This window comes from Gopherus flavomarginatus, chromosome 8, assembly GCF_025201925.1.
Source record: "Gopherus flavomarginatus isolate rGopFla2 chromosome 8, rGopFla2.mat.asm, whole genome shotgun sequence".
NCBI classification, from domain to species: Eukaryota; Metazoa; Chordata; order Testudines; family Testudinidae; genus Gopherus; species Gopherus flavomarginatus.
In genome coordinates this window covers 18,633,519-18,651,137 of record NC_066624.1, presented here as the reverse complement: position 1 = coordinate 18,651,137, position 17,619 = coordinate 18,633,519, and the positions used below count along the sequence as shown (strand labels likewise).

Sequence of the window (17,619 nt, the reverse complement as noted above, 5' to 3'; positions counted from 1 at the left end):
ATATGTTGTCTGTGGTCAGTCACTATACTAGCTTTGGAGAGACCGGCTGTTCTCTTCCACCCTAAAGGATGTGTATGTGGAGAAACCACTTTTCCTTTGTTCTCCCATTGCCTATCTAGATGTACTTCCTTGTTTCATCTTCTATTTTGGCTAATGTATCCATATCTTTTGTTAGTCCCATTCTCTTCAGTCCCCTGCCCGCTCCCCCTTTTGGAGGTTTCCAGCTAGAGATATTCACTATATAATTTCTCAGTGTTGTCTTATACCTAAGACCCTGTATTAATCATGATTTCATTAAGATCATGGACTACATAAAATACTGAAAATGTGAAAAATCCTGTGTGTGTGTATTTTGTTGAATGTAGTTTTGATGGTGTCTTTTTGTGACACTGTATGTTAGGTGCTTTTGCCTCAACCCATTTGCCTTTGAAAAAGGACATATTGGGGCCTAAAATTGAATATTTCATTTGTGCAGATCCCTTTCTGAAGAGTAGTAGTTTAATGTTTTGCTCCCTAAAAAATCTCTGAATTGTTAAGAATTTAACAATATTCAAATACCTCCTTTTGGTAGTAATGCGCTGTAAAAGTGTTTTTTTTCCTTGAGCGATCTTATTAAATCTGTCCTTTGTGTTATATATTAGGCCTTCACAATTTGGATGCTATGCAGCATCATTTAACAGTGGCATATATAAGCTTTACTGCTGTTTGGATTTGCTGATCTATATTCTCTTTTTAAGAATCTCAGTGGTTTCTCTCTAAGGTATATGTACTCTTTCACCTGGGGCTATAATTCCCAACTTGAGGAGACATACCCATGCTAGCTGTGAAAACTGAACTGTTGCCAAAAAATAGTGTGTAGACATGGCGAGATGGGGTTAGCTGCTACAAATACATACCTAGCATCTTAACATGTATGTACTCAGGATGGCTTGCCCCTCCCATCACTATGACCAGTCTCTGTTTTTAGTGCACTTGCTTCGTGAGAGCTAGTGCAGGTCTGTCTCCTTAAGTTGGGAATTACATTCCCAGCTGATAGCATAGACTAAGTTTGCAGAACTTTTCAGCTTTAAATCTGTATGGTTCTTTTAGCTGCAGATTTCTAGGACCACCAGCTAAGAAAACTTGATGGCAACTGAAGTTTGGTCATGGTTATCAGAAGGTAGTTACTAAAAACAAAAGTATGTTTGGAAACGGAATATCTACACAGTGTGGTTTGTTGTATCAGTGAAGTTTTGCTGATGAAGTTACAAACACAGTGCTAATTTCAGCCATAAAGTCGGTTATTTGAACCTAGAATGGTGGATTGTCTGTTATAGGGTGGCACCTGTCAGTGCTGCGGTTTATGCCGCCCGGTCAAACAGAGCTACATTGCCTTTCAAGCTGGCATAGTTAACAAAAGCAGAAGACCTTTCCTTTATACTAGGTTGATAGCTGGTTTTCAGAGGTTTCTGTATCATATTTAACAAACACAGGCTAACAGTGGTACTATAGGGAGCTATTTACGAATGTTAAATAGGGGTTTTGCATCTTTCAGCAACCTTTAAGCTCATATGAAAAACATCTGTTCATCTCATACTCAGCCTGTATGTGCCCAAAACTCAAAGCTTGAAATTATATGAAATATTTTTTCACATGCATGAAGTTCAGTGAATTGCAGCACTACAATGAATGGTCCTATATAGAAGACCAGCCTTGTGAGGGACAGAAGTAAAACTAGGTCTGACAGTGAGGACATATAGCAGTGAGCTAAAATGAGCAAAAATTTAACTAAACTTATTCTGTCACAAAAATATTCTAAAACCTCTGTCCCTGCATAGTGATCTCCTTAGATCTATTTTTGAAAGGAAAAGATTCTCTCATTGGCTGTCAGTATTCAATCCCTGATAAGGTAGCACCTTCTTTTTGCTACTGCTGCCTGCTCACCCCATTGTACTTGTACTTTGAGGTGACCCAGGCATACTCCCACTTAGTGTGATTAAAGGATATGACCTAACACTCATGGCAATGTTCGGCTTTGGTAACTTTCTGGAAAGCAGTTCTTGTTGACGCTGCATGGGTGCCCTCTTACGGCACCAAATATATGGAGCCAAGATTATTAAAGATCTAGTTCCTGGATTGTTCTTGGTTTAGTAAATTGTGCTGATCAGCCTGGGATCATAGGCTTATGGGGACAGCTATCAGTGCAGAGTTGCATTTATATCCTGGGGTTTTTGTTCTCCTTTGGGTTATGAGGCGCACTCTCTCAGCTTCTCTGGCCCCTTGGCGCAGCTCATTTCATGTCACCTTCCCTTACTTTCCTCTTAACTCATGAATTATGTGGTCTTGCTGGCAGGGTCCTCTTTAGGAATCTGGGGATCATAACATATGAGAGACATAAAATACACTGCTGCTACTCGGTCTTCTCGCAGCTAATGTGTTTTCTGTCTCATTTACTCTGCCAGCCTAACTGCAGCATTGTCTTCTCTGTTGGAAAGTACTTCTGACCACTTGTCTGATTCAGAGGAGGAAGAAGGGGTAGGATATTTGCAATAACTTTCTTTTCACCAGCAAGAATATTTTTTTTCTCCTCCTCAGCTTTTTCGGAGGACAGGTCACCTCCATGTCTCTCTTTGCCACTTGACATTTTGGACAAGAGTTTCTAGGTTGTGTGATAGAGACTCTGGTATTGGAAGGTTTAGCTATCCAAGGCTCATTGGCTGTTGCACTTCCTAAAGTCCAAGGAGAAAGGTCCAGTAACACATCATTAATGGGAGTTTGCCCTATCTAAGAAAATCTGATTGGCACCAGCCTCCTTTTTATCAAGTGCCACAAAAAGGGTTCCAGTATTTCCTAAAATGTCCTGCTGACTTATTGTTTGGGGTTAGCTGCCAAAGAAGTTGCAAGGCTGGTCCAACCTTCCCATTTGGATAAAGATACCAAAAAGAGTGCCTTTTGGGGAAGAAAGTCTTCTTTGGGTGTGTTGGGTATCCGTGTGGGAAAAGAGCAAAGCAGCTGGTGACTGAGGGATATATGGTGTCCAAATGTGTGCTGTGGGTAGCTTACAATACTTCAGACTTTAGTTTGTGCATTGGCATCTGTTGCTTCTCTTAGATGGGACTTCTGGCTGAAAGCATTTGACCTTTTGTTTGAGATTCAGGCCCATGTAAAAGACTCCCTGTTCTAGGGTTTTTAGCCTCAAAACAGATGAGATGTTGGAGAAAAAACAAAGGCTATCAGTGCTTTCCACGTTTCCTTCGACTGACTGGTCCACGAAGTATAAACCCACTATTGCCTCCACTCATCAGTATTATTTCTTAGGTCAAGTTGGCAGCCCAATTATTGAAGCTGACAAAATTAGTGTAACACTCTTGCATATTTTCATTTTAATTTTTCTCTGCCTCTGTTTTCCAACTGTAAAATGTGTATAATACTAACGTACTTCATAGAGATGCTATTGTCAAGATAAATTGATTAATGAGGAACTCATATTACAATAAGCACCATAGAAAAGCCCAAGAGGAAATTAAAAATTCAGTATTCAGGACAGGGTTCAGATGGTATGCAGAAAATAAGCATTGGGGTCACATGCTGAATGAGGTAGAACAAAAATATTGAACAGTTGCCTCACTCACTAAGCACTATCCATCCTGTACAATGAAAAAGGTATTAGGTCGCAGGACATTATTAGTTATGCAGCACACTCTAACATAACAGAAACCGGTTATTAAAATCACTATTTCAGCTCTTCAGAGAGTTTTCTGTTTAAAGACATTTAAAATAATTTCATCTGCAGGAAAGTGACTTGCAGTCTTCAATGGCTGATTCTCCTTTGACCATTTTCCACATGGACAAGGTTGCCCTGGCTCCTCACCCCAAATGTATACCAAAAGTCCTGTCTTGAGTTATACTGGAATTGAGCTAATTTGCTGGTGGTGTTTCCAGAACTAGGTGCAAGGTCCTAATTGCCAAGAGATTTTTGAGTTTACAGGGCTAAGGTATTTAGAAAGTCGTCAGGACTTACGTAGTTTTTGGGACTGATGTAAAGGGATACCATTTCCATTCAGCACCTGACTGTAGATTGTGGCTTGTGAATTGAGAGAGAAAAAGTGTAGCTTCTGACTGTCCTTTTTACTCACTTTTGGAGCCTTCAGTTCGGTACTTTTTCTTTTTTTTAAACTTTACCAAAGTAATCTCCCTCCATAGCACCTTTCTTTGACTGCCATAATATCAGACAGTGTGAGCTAAGTGCCAGTCAGAAGAAGATGACCAGCATTGCATAAGTAGAGTTTCTACATTGGGCAGTATCAGAGATTGAAGAGGAGAGACAGTGGGAGAAACTAGAGGGCTGCCCCGGGGGAATAGCGGAGACCCATAGTCAGAAGAGAATCATAGAAACATAGGACAAAAGGAGACCTCAACAGGTCATCTAATCCAGTCCCCTGCACTCAAGGCAGAACTAAATAACTAGACCATTACTGACAGGTGTTTTTCTAATGTGGTTTAACCCCCAGTGATGGAGATGCCACAACCTCCGTAAATTGTTCCAGTGCTCAAGTACCCTGATGTCCAACCTAACCTCCCTTGCTGCAATTTAAGCCCATTGCTTCTAGTCCTATCCTCAGAGTTTAATGAGACAAAATTTTCATCCTCCTCCTTGTAACAACCTTTTATGTACTTGAAAACTTATCATGTGCTCCCTCCACTCAGTCTTTTCTTTTCCAGACGAAACAGACCAAATTTTTTTCAATCTTTCCTCATAGGTCATGTTTTCTAGACTTTTACTCATTTTTGTTCTTCTCCTCTAGACTTCTCCAGTTTGTCAACATCATTCCTGAAATGTGGCACCCAGAACTGGACAATACTCCAGTTGAGGCCTTAGTGCAGAGTGGAGTGGAAGAATTACTTCTCATGTAGGCAGCCTTACACGATCCCTTTCTAGGCAGTCATTTCCCATTTTGTATGGGTGTAATTAACTGATTATCCCTTCCTAAATGGAGTACTTTGCATTTGTCCTTATTGAATTTCATCCTGTTTATTTCAGACTATTTCTCCAGTTTATCCAGATCATTTTGAATTTTCATCTTATCCTCCAAAACACTTGCAACCCCTCCTCGCTTGGAATCGTCCATAAACTTTATAAGTATTCTCTATGCCATTATCTAAATCTTTGATGAAGATATTGAACAGAACCAGGACCAATCCCTGCAGGATCCAATTTGATATGCCCTTCTAGCTCGACTGTGAACCACTGATAACTTCCCTCTGAGAATGGTTTTCCTACCAGTTATGCACCTGCCTTATAGTAGCTCCATTTGGGCTATATTTCCCTAGTTTGTTTGAGGACATGTGAGGCAGTGTCAAAAGCCTTACTAAAGTCAAGAGATACTACATCTACTGCTTCCCCCTTATCCACAAGGCTTGTTACTCTATCAAAGAAAGCTACTATGTTGATTTTACATGATTTGTGCTTGAAAAATCCATGTTGACTATTACTTATCACCTTATTATCTTCCAGGTGTTTGGAAAGTGATTGCCTAATTATTTGCTCCACGATCTTTCCTGGTGCTGAAGTTAAGATGATAGTCTGTAATTCCCCAGGTTGTCCTTATTCCCCCTTTTATTGATTGGCATTGGCATTGAATTTGCCTTCTTCCAGGCCTCTGGAATCTCTTGCATCTTCCATGACTTTTCAAAGATAATAGCTAAGATAATAGCCATGGATATCACCTCAGTCAGCTCCTTGAGTATTTTAGGATGTATTTCATCAGGCCCTGGTGACTTGAAGACATCTAACATGTCTAAGTAATTTTTAAACTTGTTCTTTCCCCATTTTAGCCTCCTCTCCTACCTAATTTTCGCTGGTATTCATTAGGTTCTATGTCCAGCTGCTACTAACCTTTTTGGTGAAACTGAAGCAAAAACATAATTTAGCATTTCTGCCATTTCCACTTTTTCTTTCATTGTCTTTCCCCCTTCATTGAGTAATGGGCTTACCCTGTCCTTGGTCTTCCTCTTGCTTCTAATGTATTTGTAGAATGTTTTCTTGTTACCCTTTATGTCTGCAGATAGTTTAATCTTGTTTTGTGCCTTGGCCTTTCTAATTTGACCCTATATACTTGTATTTATTTATATTCATTCTTTGTAATTTGACCTAGTTTCTATTTTTGTAGGACTTTTTTTTTTTTTTGGGAGTTTCAGCTCATTGAAGATCTCCTGGTTATGCCAGGGTGGTCTCTTGCCATACTTCCTGTCTTTCCTACCCAGAAGGATAGTTTGCTCTTGCATCCTTAATTATGTCTCTTTGGAAAACTGCCAACTCTCTTGAACGCTCTTTCCCCTTACACTTGCTTCCATGGGATCTTATCTACCAACTTTGAGTTTGCTAAAGTCTGCCTTATTGAAATCCATTATCTTTATTCTGTTTTCCCTCCTACCATTCCATAGAATGATGAACTCTATCATTTCATGATCACTTTCACCAAACTGCCTTCCGTTTTAAAATTCTCAACCAGTTCCTTCCTATTTTTCAAAATCAAATCTAGAATAACCTCTCCCCTAGTTGCTTTCTCCACCTTCTGAAATAAAAAATTGTCTAATGCTTTCAAAGGGAAATAAAAAGAGTTCTTCCCAGAAGATGATGCAGTGCCTGAAGGGATGTCTGTAGCTGTGAAAGGATGTGTCTTAGGAGGAAAGCCACGGTAGCTTTTTGCCAGCCAAAAAAAGATGGCAAGCCTAGGGCAGACAGGCTGTTTTTTCAGTGTAGCATCCTCCCAGCCAGCTTATCTTTACAATTAGTGGGCCACGGACTGACTAATCTGAGTGGAAAATATAATTTATTAAAAACAAATTGCCTCTAACAGGGTGACAGAGACCTACAGTTTTTACTGGTTAGGATCACAGTTTCATAAGAAATAACACCATAATCTGGGCATGTCACCCCTACATGCAATACCTTGTTCGTTTCTGGTCACCCCATCTCAAAGATGTAGCAGAAATGGAAGTGCTAAGTGACACAAAGCTAGGTACTTAACCTACCCATTACGATAATATCTGAATTAAATGGAAATTCTATTTAGTATAGACAGAAGACCGGTAAAAGCAAAGATATACAAAAGAACAAAAGGTTATAGACAAGGTAAATTGCATTCTATTTATCCTTTCTTACTAGAAAACCAAGGAGGCATTCAATAAAAATTGTAAGAAATTTAAAATCACTGCAGATATACATGTAAAGAAGTGTGTGTGGAAAAATACACCTTTAATTTATGGGACTTTTTGGCACTAGATTTCATTGATGCTAATAGCTCAGCAGGATTAAAAAAATAGGTTTTAAACATTTAGTAGGCACCTGATTATTGTGAGCCATTCTTCAATCACTTCAAGACTGAGTTACCATAATTTGCCCTACATTGGGCTGCACATTAACATGGAAGCTTGAGCTGGTGCAGAAAGCAGCTGTCCAGTTGCTAAGCGTGTTACTGGGAGCTCATGAAATCAGTGCTCCATGATGTTTGCTGGCTGCTACCAATTTTTCTGGAGGAATTTTAAGGTGTTTACCATTTACTTTCCTCCCTCTGGGTATTACTGAGCATGATGTCCTCCTTCACTTGTTCCTGGGCCTATCAAAGGAGGAACACATTCTGGAGACTCAATGAGAAGGTCTTAAGTCTGCTGGCTGAAACCAAGAAATCAAGTGTCTAATCTAGATTTCCCAGGGTGTTTGGTCTTGCAGCAAGAAGAGCTCCAGTCTTCAGAGTTTCTAACATCTTATTAATTACATGATGAAGCTATTCTCTAAGTCGGTGGTCTCCAAACTTTTTTGATCACGCACTCCTATCAGTACAAAATTTTTGATCACGCACCCCCTGCTGCACCGGCTCTACCATTTTTGCCAAAGCAAAAAAAAAAAAGCTGCTCAGACTCCTGCCCGAACTACCAAAAAACAAAAAAAACCCCACCACACTCCTCCTGCCGCTCACCTCCAAGGTTCCTCTTGCACACCCCACTTTGGAGACCACTGCTCTAAGTGATGCTTGCAAAATAGCTCTGCTCTGGACATCTCCTTTGACCTCAGTTCCCTAAAAGCCACTCAAACTGTTTTGCAGCTGATGAGAAAGAAAAGGTGGCCTTCCATATCAGTGAGAGCCTTTGGGAGACATGCAAGAAAGTGTGTTGCTATGGTGTCAAAAAGTCAGATTAATTTAATAGTGGATCACACACACCCATTCCAGCCTTTTCAGGCTCCAAAATAGAATATATTCCTGTCAATAAAAATCTGAGGATTTTTGGAGTTAACTAGGAAGGTAAAAGAGTTATCCAAACATTCCCATATACAGTCCCATAACAACTGATATAGATGTTTGGTCCTTAGCCATATCAGTAATTGTCCATAGAAATTTCTGGCTAAGAACTTTAGATCTTCTCAGTAAAAGCTTAGGTTATTATTGTCTGATTCTTCAAGTGGGAATGAATCTCTTATGTTGTAAAACTGATGAGATTTTAGGGAAAAAGGAAGGCAACCAGGAGGAGTTGTGATAGCTACGCATAGATCCAAACTAGTTTCCTAGTGTAAAGAAATGGTCCTCCTGATATTGGAGAAAGCATAGTTTGGTCATACCTTCATGAATCTCAATCTCTCTCTGCTTGTGTGTTGCAACAAAATCAGATGCTTTGTTTGGAAGAGCTGCACTGCGTTCTCCCACTAGCAGCTCTCGTTAACCCACTTTCTGAAGATGGTTGCTGCTAACTGGTCTCCTACAGTGCGACTTAACAATAAGGGCTGTCAAGAAGAAAGAGGTTATTTACTAAAATCATTTTGTTTTTGCATATGTTTGCTTTGGCAGAGCAACCCTGACAATCCCACCTATCCTCTGCTTTGGAGTTAGATTTGTAAAATCGTGGAGGCAGAGGGGAACTGAGGGAAATGTGTGTTTCTGCAAAGGCAATGTGTTTAGAAAACAAGTGTAATTTATGTAAGTAAACTGGCAGAATTGAAGTTGCTCAGTAATTTATGACTACTGTATGCAGTGCTGGTAACGTGCTCTCTCTGCTTGAAGTAGGATGCTAAAAACAGCAGTGTAGAAAGAAGGGGTAGCATGGATGGCAGCTCATGCTAGCCACTTGAGTGCAAACCCACTTGGACCACCAGAGTGTGTGGTTGGGTGTCTAGCCCAAGCTGCCACCCACGGTTCCTCTGGCTACACTGCTATTTTTAGCATGCTAGCTCAACAGAGCAAATGTGCAGCTGTCTACCAGCGCTGGGAAGCATGCTCCTAGCTACAGTGTAGACGTACCCTTGAGGGTTAAGAGACAATGCCTTACCTACTGGCTTTCAGTGCCTTACCTTCTTGCTCCAGCCAACTTACAAAACTGGTTTTGATGAGCAAGGCCAGAACCCAGGCACTCACAAGAACAAAGAAAGTCTGGCAGTTTTTAAAAAAAAGAAGTCTCAAGAAAAGGGACAGTTGTCTGGGGGAACCAGACTGACAGCATTTGGGGATGTCTGAAGAAGTTATACCTGAGTAGTTTTCCATCGGGGATGGGAAGGCATAAGGTAGATAGACATGCACGTGGACTTTGTTTTAAACCCTTTTCTCTAAATGCTTTGTTCCTATATTAAAAAAAACAATATTTTGGTTTTAAGAAGGCTGTTTGGTCACTATATATGCCACTGGTCAGATTCCCGAAGAGAAGCACAGTTAATTAACCAAGCCCTGTGCTACAGTACCTTGTGTAACTGTAGGAGAATTACAGTACAGACATGTTTATGTGCAAATCTGCTTAATGTGCGGTAGCACCATGCCTCCTAGTGCTACCTGTTTAACACACGAGACTCATTAACATTTGGTACAGGAACTTGCTATGTAGCGTTACAGATTTGCTCACTAACTCACTGACATAGAAATCAACAGGAAACGTGTTGTACATTTTTACCACCGGCAGTGGGGGAGAGGAGAGGGAGAAGGGACCCTACCAGCAGGGCCGCCGACGGTGGAGGCAAAACGGGCAGGGATGTTAAAGCACTGCCATGGCAGTGCTTTAAGGACAGTCCTTTGCTGCAGCAGCACTGGGGGGCAGCATCATTAAAGTGCTGCTGTGGCAAAAGACCCTGCAGCGCTTAGGTCCCTGCCCCTTTTGCCCGCCTTTGGCTGCTGATAGGCGGGGGGGGAAGGGAGCAGCTGCCCCAGGGCTGGTGATTTAAAAGGGCCCAGGGCTCTGGACACCACTACCACAGCGGTGGCGTCCAGAGCCCCGGGCCCTTTAAATCACCACGGGAACCCCGGGTGGCATGGACCAGGCGGCCTGGAAGGGCTGGCTGGGGGATGCTGACCCCTAGCCCCGGCCTTCTGCCCAAGGCCCCGCCCCTTCTGAGGGCCAGAGCCACCCCTGCCCTGTACCAGTATGTGTCCTGAGTTACTTTCACACCTGTTTAGTAGTAGTAATGTTTTTATTAGATTACACATTTGAATTTATATTCTTGCAAAGCCCCATTAACAGATAGGCCTGCAGTATTTGGGACGCTGTGAATACGTATGTAATCCTAGATAATTATACATGTGTGTATATATAGATATCCTAAGATATTTCAGCATGGCCCTCAACATGCAGTCGTGACAGCTTGACTCCTGACATCTGTGCGTAAACAGGTCTGTACTGTATGTCTTGGGATAGGTATATGCAAGAGGCATGGCATCTGAGGAGATGCACAAGAAAGGGGACAGATAGCCCTGTAGTTAGGACAGCCACTTTATCAAGGAGTTTATATAGATTACTTTGGTAATCCATTAAAAAGAAGTCACTACTACAGTTTATTTTACTTCAGAGTGAAAAGCAAATAGATAGTGGAGATCGCTGACTCTCCAGTGCAGTGGGATAAAGATTTAACTAGAGGTTTGGCCTTTAGAAACTGATTAATTGATGCACAAATGAAATACTGGCAAAGTAATATTGCCCTCTGTGTCAGTGGTTTGTTCCTCAAGCTAAGCTTTGTTTTCAATCTGCTCTCCAGTGTAACAATTGATTTGGGTTTTGTTTAGGATTTGCTTATGAATTCGGAGGTTTATTACAGAATAGTGTAACAAAAGCCTACATTTACACTCTTGTGAAATTAGTTTTATTAAAGTTTTGTGGCAGACCTGCTGCAGTGTACTGCAAAGTAATATTGCCCTCTGTGTCAGTGGTTTGTTCCTCAAGCTAAGCTTTGTTTTCAATCTGCTCTCCAGTGTAACAATTGATTTGGGTTTTGTTTAGGATTTGCTTATGAATTCGGAGGTTTATTACAGAATAGTGTAACAAAAGCCTACATTTACACTCTTGTGAAATTAGTTTTATTAAAGTTTTGTGGCAGACCTGCTGCAGTGTACTGCATATTGATAAAACTGCACATTAGTCTGAGGAGATGTATATCTTCTACACGGTGTAATTGAAGTAGTTTAAATGGATCACTTAAAATATTGTATGATTAATATTCAGAATAATGTTCTTTATTCCTATTAGTTACTGTACTGCTCACTAGCTGCACAGAAAAGACTGGAACTGTCACCTACAAACCACATCAGTGGTAGTGCATGAAGCTTAATATGCAGACTGGTATTTTCCTGTATTTCCAGGTTAATGGATTTGTCAAATTCAATAATTTAAAATGTTCTCATTGAAGATTTTATGTTCATAATTATAGCAGTGAAGTGTTGGCTTTTGTATTTGTCACTGTTTGTGGAGTTTGAGAGTGTCTAGTTCAGAAGCAGTGTTTCAAGCTTTGTTATGGAAACTCAAGTCTTTTTGACTAAGGTCAGTGCTATGCATTTGGAGAATTATTTGACAAAAATCACACACGTTGAATGGTATCTATTCTGCAACCTCATGTAGTCCTGTGGAAATGAGCAGGACTGTTCACAGGAGTTAGGGTTGTTGACATATTGAGTATTTGTGCAGGTGGTCAAAGAGGATACTTTTTCACTTCTTAGACTAGTTCTCTCAAAGTAAGGGATTTGATCCTAAACTCGTCACTATTCAAATCTATAGCGCTAAAGAATTGCATTTTCTAAGCAAAAACTGCTTTGAACATTCTGTTTCTTATATTTTTATAATCAGTGGTGCATTCAGTGCTTCTATAACTTTACCAACCATTTATCGGTTCAATAAACACGTATCCTAGATTATGTTTGGCATTGACTGACAACATGTGAAAATATTGTGGTTTTAAAAATGCTAGAATGGACCATCAGGAACTTTTTAGCTTTGACTCAGAGAGGGCATACTGAAAGATGAAACCTGTTCTGTAGAAGTAATATTATGATTGTTAACTCCAATTGACTTAATGTAACTTTAGCATTTATGCTCTGTCTGTATGCCACTGAATTATTGCCCCAGTGGATGCTTTATATTTCCTACTGCCATTATAAGAATGGTACAACCTAGATCACATTAACATTATTTCTTATGATCCATAAAATTAATTTACTCCAAGGCTGGAATGAGTGAATTGTCATTCTTATGAGAAATTACAGTCTACTTAGGAGTTTTTTTTAAGTTAATTTTGTGTCTTTATCTAGTATGATTTTAAAATCCCTCTGATCCTATTTTTAAAAACTTTAAACACATTTTGAAAATCACACACTAAAGTGTTCTACTTTGGTCTAATATTGTAGAATTGGGTTTCTTTTGATCTCGTATTACGTTGTAGAATTTATAAATCTGAGGAAGTTAGCATATTTAAGTTAACATGAAAAGTACACAGGTAGGTGTTCTGAAAGAATAGTACAGTGGGTGTAGCTGAGCTGTAGCTTGGCGTTCTAATGGCTGGCAGCTGGACACATTAGTAATACAATTAAGCCAGAGTAGCTCCAAACCTCCCTCAGGTTGCTGTAAATATTTCAGATTAATGTGAATTAAGTTACAATGCCACTTAAGCAGAAAATTAATCTGAAACTTGCCAAAATGTTGTGAGTTTGACTAATTGCCATGATTACTGGCACAGTTTTTCTTTTTGCATAGTTATATATGTTAAGTGCCTTGGTGTTTTCTGCGCACATTGCAGCATTTTAAATGAACAGATGGACAGAGTTCCTATGTGTGGTTAACTGTCTCCAAAATGCATGGTTCTTAATGAGGTACAATTTGCTTGTTTTTTCCCCTTGAAACAAGACTACATAAATTAAACTACTTTGCCTGCTTTGCTCAATCTAGCACTCAAAGTTTGAAAGAAAAGCTGTTCCTCTTACAGCGCCAAGTGAAATGTGCACTGTTGGTCATCTACAGTAGGGAAGCCCTTTAAGGATATGTAAGGCAAAGTAAGCCCAGGGCTAGTACATCTCGAATTAGCAGACCCTGGGTTTAACCTTGGGTTTGTGCATTTACATTCTTTTGTAAACTCAGATTAGGAGTTGTTGAACCCTGAGTCCCAGTCTGGGGCGCCACCCTTGACTCGGGCTCGGACTCTCCACCCCCAGGGGGTTCTGGGATCCTGGATCTGAGTCCTGGGTTAATGTGGGGAGGGGGAGGGGGAGGGGGAGAAGGGGGTGGGGCTTGGCTTGGCTTGCGCCTGAGTTTGAACCCCGGATTTACGTTGCAGTGTAGCCATACCCTCTGCAACTAACACGTCTTCAAGATTTCTGGTACAACTTTGATCTTTAAGGATTGCCTCTACTACCTGTCTTCATTGATGTCTTGGTCGGCTGTTTCTGATAATAAATAGGTTCCAATAAACTCTTCTGCTAAAATACTGGCTTTCCACGTGGTTATTGGTAATTAGGGCAGAAATACTAACTAATTGAAAGAAAAAATGTGTTTTGTTTTCACAGTCAGTGTAGATTTTCCTTTAAGGGAAAATGTGTAGGGAATCTTTTTCTAAAGGTAGGATTAATAAATATTAGTTCATTAAGCTCCAATCAAAAGTCTTTGCAAAAAGCCATGTTCCTGTGAACCTAGTTTAGGAGTTAATATGCACTGAGCAGACAGTCTTGTCAAACAAGCTCTAAATTGTCTCTAAAATCATTTGCTTTCTTTTATCAAAGACAATACTGCTGTGTAGCCCTAAGTTGTCAAAACTGCCATATCTTCAAAATTTGCCTTTGAATTCTTAAAAACAGATGACAATGAGACTTTCAGTGGTGCTGGAGAGGGAAATTAATTTTAAGGCTGTAGCAAATAGATGTTTGTGCAACTCTTGGTGGTGAAAGGACCTCCATTCTTTTCTTTTACAGTGAGGTGGTTATGAGAGCTGTTATATTTGAATTACTCTATATTCTGCAAGGTTTTTGGAGGGCAAAGTCTTCCTCAACCAAAGCAGGTAATGTTCCTAACTAAAGCTACCTGTTTCCAGTCAAACCTGTTTTAAAATGTGTATCCAAAAATTAATAAATAAGATTCGAAGGAGGTGCCTAAATGTGCTGATCATTTTCTTCAGTCCACAAGGGCCTTACTGTAATTACAGACTAGGAAAGGACATGCTTTTGGGGGAAGTTACTTATTGGGGCATATATTACCTTCCTGACCTTTAGCTTTGAAGTTGAGGCATTATATTGTCAAACTTCTTGATTGAATACCTTGCCCTTTATTGGGAATACTCACTCTAGTTCTGTGGTTTGTAATTGGGAATGAGCATATCTCATTCATAAATCTATGCATGTCAGCAGAATGCTTTAATTGTGTGACTTGCAAGGCGTTCAGTTATCTGTGATCCTGGTGTCTTTAGGTATGTCCACACTTCAAAACAAAAAAAAACACCCCTCAGCAGTGAGTCTGAGTCACAGAGCCCAGGTCAACTGACTTGGGCTCTCTGAAACCAGTTTGGAGAGGAGGATCTCAGAGCCCAGGCTCCACCTGAGCAGGAATGTCTGCACTGCTGTTTTTAACCCTGTAGTGCAAGGGTAGGCAACCTATGGCACGGGTGCTGAAGGTGGCATGCAAGCTGATTTTCAGTGGCACTCACACTGCCCAGGTCCTGGCCACTGGTCTGGGGGGCTCTGCATTTTAATTTAATTTTAAATGAAGCTTCTTAAACTTTTTAAAAACCTTATTTACTTTACATGCAACAATAGTTTAGTTATTTATTATAGACTTATAGAAAGAGACCTTCTAAAAATGTTAAAATGTATGACTAGCACGCAAAACCTTAAATTAGAGTGAATAAATGAAGACTCAGCACACCACTTCTGAAAGGTTGCCGACCCCTGCTGTAATGCAAGCCCCGCTGGGGAGACTCGTTGCTATTCGTTTTTTTGTTGTTTGTTTTTTTGCTGTGTAGATGTACCCTTTAGTAACTTGATCAAAGCCACATGTTGAATGAGTGCAGAGCCGGGGAGAGGATCAGCAGTTCTTGTCTCTTGGTGCTGTGCACAGATTGCTATTATTAGGACCTTACCACATTCACAGCCATGAAAAAGGCGTCACGGACTGTGAAATCTGGTCTTTTACTCTATACCATAGAGATTTCACAGCGGAGAACAGCATTTCTCAAATTGGGGGTCCTGACCAAAAAAGGGAGTTTCGGGGAGGGTCACAAGGTTATTTTAAGGGGTTGTGGTATTGCCTCCCTTAGTTCTGCGCTACCTTCAGAGCTGGGCGGCTGGAGAGCCATGGCTGGTAGTCAGGAGCTAGCTCTGAAGGCAACGGCCCGCCAGCGGCAGCGCAGAAGTAAGGGTAGCAATCTAAGTTCCCTCTAAGTCAGTGGTTCTCAAACTATTGTACTGATGACCCCTTTCACATACCAAGCTTCTGAGTGCGACCCCCCCCTTGTAATTTAAAAATACTTGTTTATATATTTAACAACATTATAAATGCTGGAGGCAAAGCGGGGTTTAGGGTGGAGGCCGACAGCTGACCTGCTGCGGCTGTGGAAGAGGCACCTATACTGTGGCCCCAGCCCTTGAGCTGCCGCGGAGGGGAGATGCATCCCTCTCCACCCCAGCCCAGGTGCTGCAACAGGGAGAGAGAGCCTGTGGGGGAGTCCTCTCTCTCCTCGCTTTAGCCCCGGGGCAGGCTGCATCCCAAACCCCTCATCCTCCGCCCCAACCCAGAGCCCACACCCCCAGCTGGAACCCTCCTTCCTTTCCCCCCTGCTCTCCAGCCCTCTGCCCCAACTGTGATCCCCTCATCCCCAGCCCCACCTCCATCCCAGAGCCCACATCCCCAGCCAGAGCTTTCACTTCATCCACCCCAACCCTCTGTCCCAGCCTTGAGCCCCCTCCCACACTCCAAACCCCTCGTCCCCATCCCTGAATTTTGTTACGTGCACCAATATGGAGATGTGTCACACATCACCTCCCTATTAGTGCACATAACAAAATTCATTCCGCATGTGGGTAGGAAAAATTAGAGGGAACACTGGCGGCAATACCATACTATGTCATCCTTACTTCTCCCGGCGGCAGCTCTGCCTTCAGAGCTGGCCTCCTGACTAGCAGTTGCTGCTCTCCAGCTGCCCAGAAGTAAGGGGAGCAGTTCCCCTACAATAACCTGGGGGCCCTCACCCCACAACTCCTTTTTGGGTAAGGACCCCTACAATTACAACACCTGAAATTTCAGATTTAAGTATCTGAAATCATTAAATTTATGATTTTTAAATTCCTGGGACTATAAAGTTGACCAAAATGGACTGCAAATTTGGTAGGGCTCTAGCTATTATGAAAGGAAAACTGCAGTTTCTAATTTTTGTGGCAGCTAAGCCCATTATTTTTTTGCATACACATACTAGGCCTTATTTTAATAACTTTGCAGTTTGTGAATAGTTGTCAAAATTTTCAACTTTTAAAAAGCATAATACAGATTTCATTTTAATGACCTGCATGTGTCAAACGAATACATGTAACACAGTTTAATAACTGAAATGACTAATTTGAGGAAGCAGGATTTTTTTCTAAGGTATATCTCTGAGCATGACAAAATGAGTGGTGAATCTTTCTTTACGGGAGTGGCATACTCTGAGAAATGATGTAAAAACTTAATGACACTGAATTGATCCATTAACTTTCACAAGTTATAAAATGTGGATGTTTCTGTTTAGCTTCATAGTTGTGCAATTGGGGGAAAAGTAGTTTGCTTAAATAATAGGTCAGTATAAATTTGAATAGTTGTATTAGTATAAACATACATAGTTATAAAATTGTATTAATGTTTTATGCTATGGTAGTTTAATAACCTAGGAGATGCTGGCACTGGTACCCATTCCTGGCTGCTTATGATATTGGTGCCAACTTTCTTTTGGTATATACCTTAAACTGAGTGCATATAACAAACTTGTTGAACTGTCTTTACTTGTTGTGAACACTAAGGTCATAGAGTATGGGCATGTGTAAGGCACCAATGGGAAGGTCTTTTTAAAAGATGACATTCTGGTTGCTTATAGAGTTTTCATGCTTTGTGGTTTTGGACTGTTGTTTCTAATTATGAAGAACAGGCTGCAGCCAGAAGTGTAGCCAGGGCTTGAATAAAATTACAAACATTTACAAGAAAGAGGAATAAGCCCAACGAACCAGAAATAGATATGAAAAAAGAATGAGGAACCAAGGTAATGCCCTGGTGAGAAGCCCAGGTGTCCTAATGCTGTGATTTAAACCAAGTTACTGTCCCTTGACCCTCTGTAGGGATTCAGTCTTTTGACTTAGTCGTAGGCTAGCAGATCTGATGAATGTGGCGATTTGT

At 40.9% G+C, this 17,619-nt stretch overlaps 1 protein-coding gene across 2 annotated transcripts in view; it reads left to right on the top strand.

Moving 5' to 3' along the window:
* Positions 1–17,619, top strand: part of AMMECR1 (AMMECR nuclear protein 1) — a 114,714-nt gene that overhangs the window by 22,860 nt on the left and 74,235 nt on the right. Inside the window, exon 2 of one of the 2 annotated variants that reach the window (XR_007775938.1) lies at positions 14,181–14,266. The exons of the other annotated variant lie outside the window; for it this stretch is intronic. The gene's annotated coding sequence lies outside the window, so the exon portion shown is untranslated. The remainder of the gene's footprint in view (positions 1–14,180; positions 14,267–17,619) is intronic. 2 annotated transcript variants of the gene reach the window in all.